Source organism: Ochotona curzoniae, unplaced genomic scaffold (genome assembly GCF_017591425.1).
Source record: "Ochotona curzoniae isolate NIBS_2020 unplaced genomic scaffold, NIBS_Ocur_1.0 contig_883, whole genome shotgun sequence".
NCBI classification, from domain to species: Eukaryota; Metazoa; Chordata; class Mammalia; order Lagomorpha; family Ochotonidae; genus Ochotona; species Ochotona curzoniae.
The window spans coordinates 67,084,995-67,094,009 of record NW_024466599.1 but is presented as its reverse complement, the minus strand read 5'-3'; the positions used below and the strand labels follow the sequence as shown (position 1 = coordinate 67,094,009).

The window sequence follows — 9,015 nt, the reverse complement described above, 5'->3', positions numbered from 1 at the left end:
GACCTGCCCTCCCATAGTCCCAACTTTTGCTGGTGGGTGCTGCAGCCTAGCCCTGCCCAGCTAATCCCCATCCCTGGCTGTCATGCAAACAAGTAGGGGTGATAGCGTAGCCTTGCCCATCATGACCCAATTCCCATCCTGGCTCCTGTGCTTGCCACTGTACTATGGTTTGGACTACTCCTGCGCTGCAAATAACTGAAGCAGCTCTGTCCAGCCTTACCAAGTTCCAACTGACTCACCAGAGTAGGGGCAGCACACTAGGGGAGTTCCACAAGTTTCCCCATGTGCCATCAAGTGTTAGTCCCTTACACAGCATAGTCTGGTCTTCAATGTCAGCTTTTGTGTGAACTGGTGGATGTTGTGGCCTGTCCCATCCATCCTCTTGAGCATGCAAATCCATAAGCCCAGTCATCTGGTAGTGTGTCATGCTACACTAGGGTCCTGCCTACCTGCCCAGCATTGACATATGCTTGGGCACATGTCCCCAGACTCTGTCTGCTGGTGTGCCAGGATATACCCCAAGCATTTCTTTAAAAAAGAAAAAAAAAAATCTATAGGCATCTATCTTGGTACACTGGTTTAGTTAATGCAAATTTGGCATTAACCAGGCCCAGAATGCCTACCAACTATTAGTTGCTTTTCTTTCAGCAGGGTAACACTTTCCTAGGTACAATAGAATCTAGGCAGGTGCCTGTAGCTGGGGATACCATTATTTATTTAGCTTCTTTCCATCCCCCTCCCTTTTAAGATTTCTTATATTGGGTCCCAGTGGGACAGCCTAGCAGTTATATCCTCATCTTGGACATACTAGAATCCCTTATAGCCACCAGTTTATGTCCTAACTACTTCACTTCTGATCCAATTCCCTGCTTGTGGCCTGGGAAAGCAGACAATGATTGCCCAAAGCCTTGGTACCCTGCACCCATGTGGGAGAACCAGAAGAAACTCCTGGCTCCTGGCTTCATATTGGCTTATCAGACCAATGCAGTCATTTGATTAATGAACTAGCAGAGTGAAGATTTTTCTCCTCTCTGTAAATCTGCCTTTCCAGTGAAAATAAATAAATCTTTAAAAAAAATAATAAATTTGACAAAGTTTTAATAAATACAATACACAGGGATTCATTTCACCAGCAAAAAGGAAAAGAAAAAGCAGCAGTGTATGACCAATTGCTATGAAGGCTCAAGCACACAAAATTAAATGAGTATTCAAGATATCATGGAGTTACAGAAAGGCAAAATCTATAATACAATGAGTCTTTGTGCCATTTAAAGTGTATTATGTTGAGAACACATAAGCGTATAAAGGAACAAACATCCCCGAGTAGTACTGGCAAAAGTCCAGAGTGTTAGAAACCAGTCAGGAAAGCAATCTGGAAGAAACTAGGATATTAATATTTGTATATCCTACCAGTTTATCACATTGTCTGGCATTTTTCCCAGGGAATTTGTTTTAATATCTCAAAAAGAGGCATTGATTTGTTAATTTTGGCATTATTTATCCTCACAGGAAACTATTGGCAAGTCAGTTTTCACAATTAGCACCAGAAATATGTAGAGAAATTATGCAGTAAGCACACTGAACTACTAGGAAAGATGATATGCAAAAAAATAATGATATTGTGAAAGCACTTTTGAGAAAAAACAAGTAAAAATGATAAAATTTAGAATACATCACTATTAAAGTAAAAAAAGTACAGTATCAACTCATACAAACTGATTTAGGTTGAACTTTATTAACAAAGATGTATATAAGGAAGAGGTTAATGCAATAGATCTGGTATGAAGAGGAACATGTAAATGGAATAAAACAATGATAGTATCTGAATTTAAAACAATTTTCTGGGAACCCACATTATGATGAGCTCAATTCTACACAACTCTTATATAAAGGAGGAATAATATTTGATCAATCTAACAAATGTTGGAGACAGAGAAGAAGCTCTTCTCTCCAATGGTTCACTCCCCAAGCGGCCGCAACAGCTGGAGCTGAGGCAATCCGAAGTAGGAGCTCTTCCAGGTCTCCAACACAGGTGCAGGGTCCCAAGGCCTTGGGCCATCCTCTACTGCTTTCCCAGGCCACAGGCAGGGAGCTGGAAGGGAAGCAGGGCTGCAGGGATTAGAACCGGCGCCCATACGGGATCCTGGCGCCACTGTGCTCTTGTGCCGGGCCCCAAATTTAGAAAAAGCAAGAGTCTTCTTTCATTTTTTCCACTACAGAAGATTATTTGTTAAATATATATTAGTAATTTTACATCTAAAGGTCACTGGACAAGAAATCTTTCAACATTCCCAGCTCAAAATCACATTCTTTGACATGCTTTATAATAATTCGTGCTGTATCCAGCCATTGATTCAACTTTATAAATTATTTTTGTTTCTGTCATTGTGACATTATGCTTAGAATCTTGATTTTATTCCTTCCAAATTTTATTTTCTAATACTAATTTATTCATTGTATTGTCCCAAACTTCTTGAAGAAAGTATTTTATGTTTTCACTCCCTGATGCAAGGTTATAGGTTATTATTGCATGATATTAATTTTCATTTATTCCTGGTAACATTTCTAACACATTCATTTTAGGCTCTCCAACGTTGTATTCCTTTAAATTGCTTGGATATTAAATGTTGACCTTTATTGAATCTGCAATTTTTCCATCAGTTTAATTAAAGTGAAAGTGGAAATTTCTCCAGTATGGTTTAGTTCATTTTAGTAGCGAATTCTCAGAGTATCTTAGTAAGCAGGAAATTTAAAAAAAATTAATTTACCTGTCTTAAAATAGCTTTGCAGCATTTATTATGATTTATTATTGTGTATTGTGATAATTTCCAAAACAAAAGATGAGTGATTCAAGCCACTACTTGGTCTGTCCAATGCTTAAATCAATGTGAAATTACCAAAGAACCTTAAGCATCCAATGCATTTTTGATAGTTACTGTGAGATTGCTCTTATAATGTCTTTCTGAACAGGTTTGTAGTATAAAAATGATTTTTACATGTCAGTTTTGTATTCTGCAACTTCCTGAATTCATTTCTAGTTGCGGTATTCTCTTGGTGGGATATTTTTCTCTTTATGTATAAATATATAATTTTCCAAATGAGAGAGGATATTTGCAGACTTCATCTGCTCTGGAAGAAAAACAGTGTCTTCAGTGTATTCCAAAAATTTTTAAGTAACATTCCCAACTTATCACAATCCCTCACCCTAAACAAATGGCAAATGGTTAAGATATCTACATACAACATCTGAAAATATGAATTTTTAATCTTAAAAACGTAGGAGAACTACTTCAAGAGATTGCTGTTGGAGAATTTTTTGGACAACACTTCAAAAGATGAAATTCTCCTCAATTTGACTAAAAAGCAGACCAATTTATTTCTCATTATAGGTCTTTTTTCTTAGAAACCTTACTTCATAACTCAACTGCATGTGCTTTTTCTGCCTGAGATATAATTATTCTCTAACATTTTTGTTACTTTTAAAACATATGAACATATCTTTCAAGAACCTACACACTGTCTTTTGAAAATTAATCATCAGAAAAGTAATATCCCTTTCTACCTGTTAATTTTGGGTGGGTAGGAGCCTAGCTTCTCAGCATCAGTGAGCAAATAGATAACTTTGTTGCTTAGAGCAATCTATTTCCTCCCAACAGCCTTCAGTAGTGTTGTGCTGACTCACTTCTGTACTTAAAAATACTTCTGCCTTCTGTTTCAGCATAATTGAGTTCAATCTGTGTTCCTTATTGTAATATTCTTAAATTAAACCTTCCTTTTCTATTTAACCTGCCCAGTACAAGTTTTCTTTGGCATATCATAAACAGAAAATGAAATTGAATAAACTTACTTGAGCTCTGGTACCAATTTATTAATATCAGACCAACCTTGTCTTTATTGTGGAATAACTTGTTTGCTTCCACTAGAATTGGAACTTTAAACCTGCAATTTAATTGCACATAATGCATTGCATCATGCTTTTAAAAGATATACTGATGTTGAAGTTGAGGATTTTCAGATTTTGTATCAAACGTTTGCTAAAGAAAGAGTGATGTTCCTTATCAACAGTGTTCTGATTTGAAAGAAATAACATCACATTGCATGGAAATACAGTGAGTTTGTTAGGAGGCGAGGTTGAGAGTCATGATCTTGGTTTCTCATGTTTCCTATAAACAGTTACTAATTCCATTTATTTTCCCACATTGTGATTCTATTTGTGTGATATCAACCATAGAGTCAAACAGAAAAAAATCAAGACAGATCCATGAATGTGTTCTTCTAAGTATCTAAATTTGTATATAATATAAAATTTTGATTTGCAACTTAGTATACTCCTTGTAATCCAGAAATTTTAACATTGTACAATTTTCCCAAACATTTCATTGCTAAAAAAAAAAAAGTGTTGGCTTGTTTTCTAGATATAGTAGAAAAAACTTACATATCTCCAATTTGCACAAAAATCTTGTCTATGGCCCTTAGCTGCCAGTGAAGCCTTTTGTAGCTCAATATTTTGCCCATACTGTAGATTTATACCATATATATGTAACAATGCTCTATGGGTGCATTCCCATGCAGCTTTTGAGCAACATGAGCACTCTCTCTCTCTCCCCCGTGTGTGTATGTTTCTCTCTATATATGTTTTTAATACAGTTTACTTAACACATACTTAAAATCAATAAAAAGTATCTGCATGTGCCTGGATTTTTTGAGTCAGTTGAAGGAAAATAATACTTTAAGTGATTAAGCCAGCATGCATTTTTAGTACATCTTGAACTGTGGAAGTTCTGGTTTAGTTTAGTTTAGTGTGTCTTTACACTTAGTTTTTATTTACATTGTATAGCTCTCCTTATAATATGACTACAAGTTTTTTTTCCCACATTTTATTATTATTGCTATCATTTTATGATACAGTTCCATGTTCCCTTATCCCCCCCCAATTCCCTCCCCCCTCCCAGTTCCTTTATATCATTACTAACATATAGTTCTTAATACTCAGTCATATGTCCATCACTGTGGGCATGGACAATGGCAGAGAGTCCAGAATCCTATTGTCGAAATATAATATAAAAAGTTTCACTGTAAGTCCATCTTGGTCTGGAAACACAAATGCATACCACACTGCACCCTCACATCTGGTTGTTAGTCTCCATTACATAACTACAAGTTTTTTTTAAATTAACTTTTCAGCCTTATTGATATGTGTGTTGGAGATCAGTGTTTTATATATTTATTTCTCTTATTTTTTAATCAAAAGAATGTGACACCCTCTTTCATGATAATAATGTTTTATCTTCATCTGATTTGTATTATTACTACAATGGTACAATAGAATCTCTCCTGGGGACACAGTTTCTACTACCACAGATGTTCCCACTGCTTGTAAAAGCAGATTTTGGATATTGTAAGTTGGCAAAGTTAGACTTCAATAAGTGCTGATGACTGCAGAGTGCTAGTAGAATGAAAATGGGAAATTAATGATTTTGCATTCAGAAATTTTGTTTATAATTCAATGCTGCTGTTTTCCAGGACATTGCTGTTGCCTTGGGTTTCATGAGGCTCTGTGTATTATGTTTATTATTGTTTCTTGAAATTGACAACTCATTAGGTTGACTAACTTCTGGCATTCCTACCTTATAAGGTATTTTTTCATGTTATGGAGCAGATTGAAAAAAGAAAGGACTTTTGTGGTACAATGTATTCATTTAAAATATTTATAAATCCAAAAAAATTGAAATACTATGTTTGCAAGAAGACCCTAGAGATAGGATGTTAAAAACAGAATTATAAAAATAGAATTTATGGGCCCGGGCACGGTGACCTAGCAGCTAAAGTTCTTGCTTTGAAAGTGCCGAGATCCCATATGAACACATGTTCTAATCCCGGCAGCCCTGCTTCCCACCCAGCTCCCTCTTTGTGGCCTGGGAAAGCAGCTGAGGACAGTCCTAAGCCTTGGGACCCTGCACCTGTGTGGGAGACCTGGAAGAAGTTCCTGGCTTCTGGCTTCGAATCAGCACAGTACCAGCCTTTGCAGTCACTTGGGGAGTGAATCATCAAACGGAATATCTTTCTGTCTCTCCTCCTCTCTATATATCTGATTTATGATAAAAATAAAATAAATCTTTAAAAATATATGGAATTTATAAAAATGTAGTTGAGTTTAAACATACTAATGATGCAATGTAAAAGTATAGGAGTGTACAAATAAGAATTTGAACATATATGCAATTTAATATAAAGTGACAAATAATGAATTAAAATTAAGACATAGTGTATGGTTAGATTTTGCAATAAAAATACCATTAAAGACATTTTTTTCTATTTGAAAGTCAACTATGACATTATAGAATATTAGGTAATATCCATTTTAATATTTGTTAATGCTTGATATAGCAGAATTTCTCTCAACACTTAAACAATGACAAAAACCCCCACTAAAATGGGTATGTTTTCAGAATGCAGGTTGCTAATGTTTTCAACATTGGAAATAAGGTCTTATACAATATAGACTGTACAGAATTGAGTACAGAAGTTTATGTCTTTACATTTCCTGAAAAATAATTCTGAGTACTTTCATTGAAGCTATAATCATGTACTTAACTATGACATAATTATCATAAACACACATATATTCTTTTAGCAGAAAAGTTATTCCTATTCAAAATTAGAAAAAATAGTTGAGCCTAATTCATAATAATGTAGTTTAAACACATTATAATGGTTCATACAAAATTCTCATATTAATTGCTTTCCATTTGAACTGTTGCATAAATCTATTGGTTTCTTTAATGATTTGTAAAATTTTCTAAGCATCAAAATCTGTTAATCATTTACATAATGTAATTTATTTTTGTTATGATTGTATATTTAAGACTATATGTGAGAGCCTGGTGTGGTAGCCTAGCGGCTAAACTCCTTGCCTTATTGCCGGGATCACATATGGGTCCCGGTTCTAATCCCGGTGGTTCCGCTTCCCATCGAGCTCCCTGCTTATGGCTTGGGAGGACAGTTGAGGACGGCCCAAAACCTTAAGACCCTGCACCTGCGCAAGAGACCTGCAAGAGGCTCCAGGTTCCTAGCTTCGGATCAGCTCAGCTCTGACTGTTGAAGTTACTTGCGAAGTGAATCATCGGAGAGAAGATCTTCCTTCCTCTCTGTTTCTCCTCCTCCCTGTATATCTGACTTTGCATAAATAAATAAATAAAGACTATATGTGACACTGGAATTATATTAGTTTATTGTTGATTTTTAAAATGTGCTTATGTACCCAGGAGCACGGCCCTTTGCGTATTGCCAGCCACTCGGGGCGTGCGCATGCCCGGGCTTCGGGAAGCGGGCTGTCCCCAGCCTCGGGCCATTGCCCTTTCTTTTTCTGCATAGTGGCCAATGCCTGCAGCCTGGGAGGGCCCCGCCACTGACACATGATGCGCGACAGTGAGGACCCGGAGATGGAACTAGAAGCATTGCGTTCTGTTTATGAAGGAAATGACAGTTTCCGGGAATTAAGTCCAGTTTCATCTCAATACAGGATCATCAGCTGTAAAGTAGAGTGTATTGGCCAACTTACAGGATGCAGAAGAGGTGAACCTGGGCACTGCCATGTCTATTCATTGAGTATGCCAAGGACAATAAAGAACAGTTCATGGAAAATTATCATCCCATCACTTCCACTATATCCACAAGCACTTTCATCTCAACTGAAACTCCTAATACAGCCCCATCAAGCAAGAAAAAAGACAAAAAAAGAACAGCTTTCAAAAGCCCACAAACAGAAGCTGGCAGATAAAACAGACCACAAAGGGGAACTCCCTGGAGGCTGGAGCTGGGCCGATGTCGTGAAGCATTTAAGCAAAACTGGCTCAAGAGATGATGAATAGCACATGGAATTTGAGACAAGGAAAACACATCCTTTAAAAAGTAAACTGGGTTGAAAGCCTCATGTTACAATTTTGTGGTGTCAAGGTGGATTTTCATAAAACACGATTTTTTTGGTAAGTTTCTTACATAAAAAAGTGGTATGAGGGGAAAGTTCACAGAGATCTGGTTGTATTAAATTATGACTTTCGCAAGCTTGCCTTAACAAAAGTAAACATGTTCATTGTCGGTATACTTTATGAAGCGTGTTGAGCTTTGTGAGTGGTCAAATAAGGAAGAATAAGAGTGATTAATTTATGTGATCTTATTCTTGTGGATGTGCTGTTTTGTAAAAGGAGACTAAAGCCCTTTACACACTATCCTCCCCATGCAGCAGGATATTGAGTTGACCTGTATCACTGGGCTTCTAGAAAAAAATCTTTATTTCTGCTTTTGTTTAACTACTGAAGCACAAATTTCCTCAGAGAAGTTAGAATACCTGTATTTGAACTTTACACATGGGTACTCTTTGTAGTTCATTCTTAAATTTCAACTGTGACCCTTTAATAAATTGATAATTTTTTATATTTTTCTCATAGTTTGAGTCAAGATAATTTGATCGTGAAAGCTTTCATGGATATGTGGATTAGGAGAATAAAAAAACAAACCTGCCAAATACACTTGAAAGCATTTGCATAATAAGGGTTAGCTCTCTTTTAAAACATTTCTCTTTGCTGAGGATACCGGGATAAGAGTAAAAGATGCCTCAATATTTCATTTTGTGTTCTTAGAGATAGTGAGTTTAATAAATTCCTACTTTGCTGCTGTTTTGTGTTTTTAGTCCTTGGATAACTGATTCTTCTAGATGATTCAACAGAGAATCGTATCTCAATTCCCATTTCATTACCTTTTTAAGGGATCACATGTATTTTTCAACCTGATTGTCTTTTTTAAAAGAAGTCTTTCAAATGCTAAGCTGTTGTACATGGCTGATTTGTCTTTAAGTCGTGACTGAAGAAAACTCTTCTAGTTTCACCAGTAAGACTTATTTGTGTTTATGTGTGATTGGTGGTGATTTTGTCTACACTCTCTTGCTTTAATGGCACATAGACCTACTGCTTTATCAGGAAGAATAGCTTGTTAGTTCCTTGTGTTACACCTGTGCAA

The 9,015-nt window shown here is 36.3% G+C and overlaps 1 pseudogene; it reads left to right on the top strand.

Moving 5' to 3' along the window:
* The first annotated feature begins 329 nt into the window (after positions 1 to 329).
* On the top strand, positions 330 to 7,972 carry LOC121165407 (annotated as a pseudogene).
* Positions 7,973 to 9,015: the final 1,043 nt, after the last annotated feature.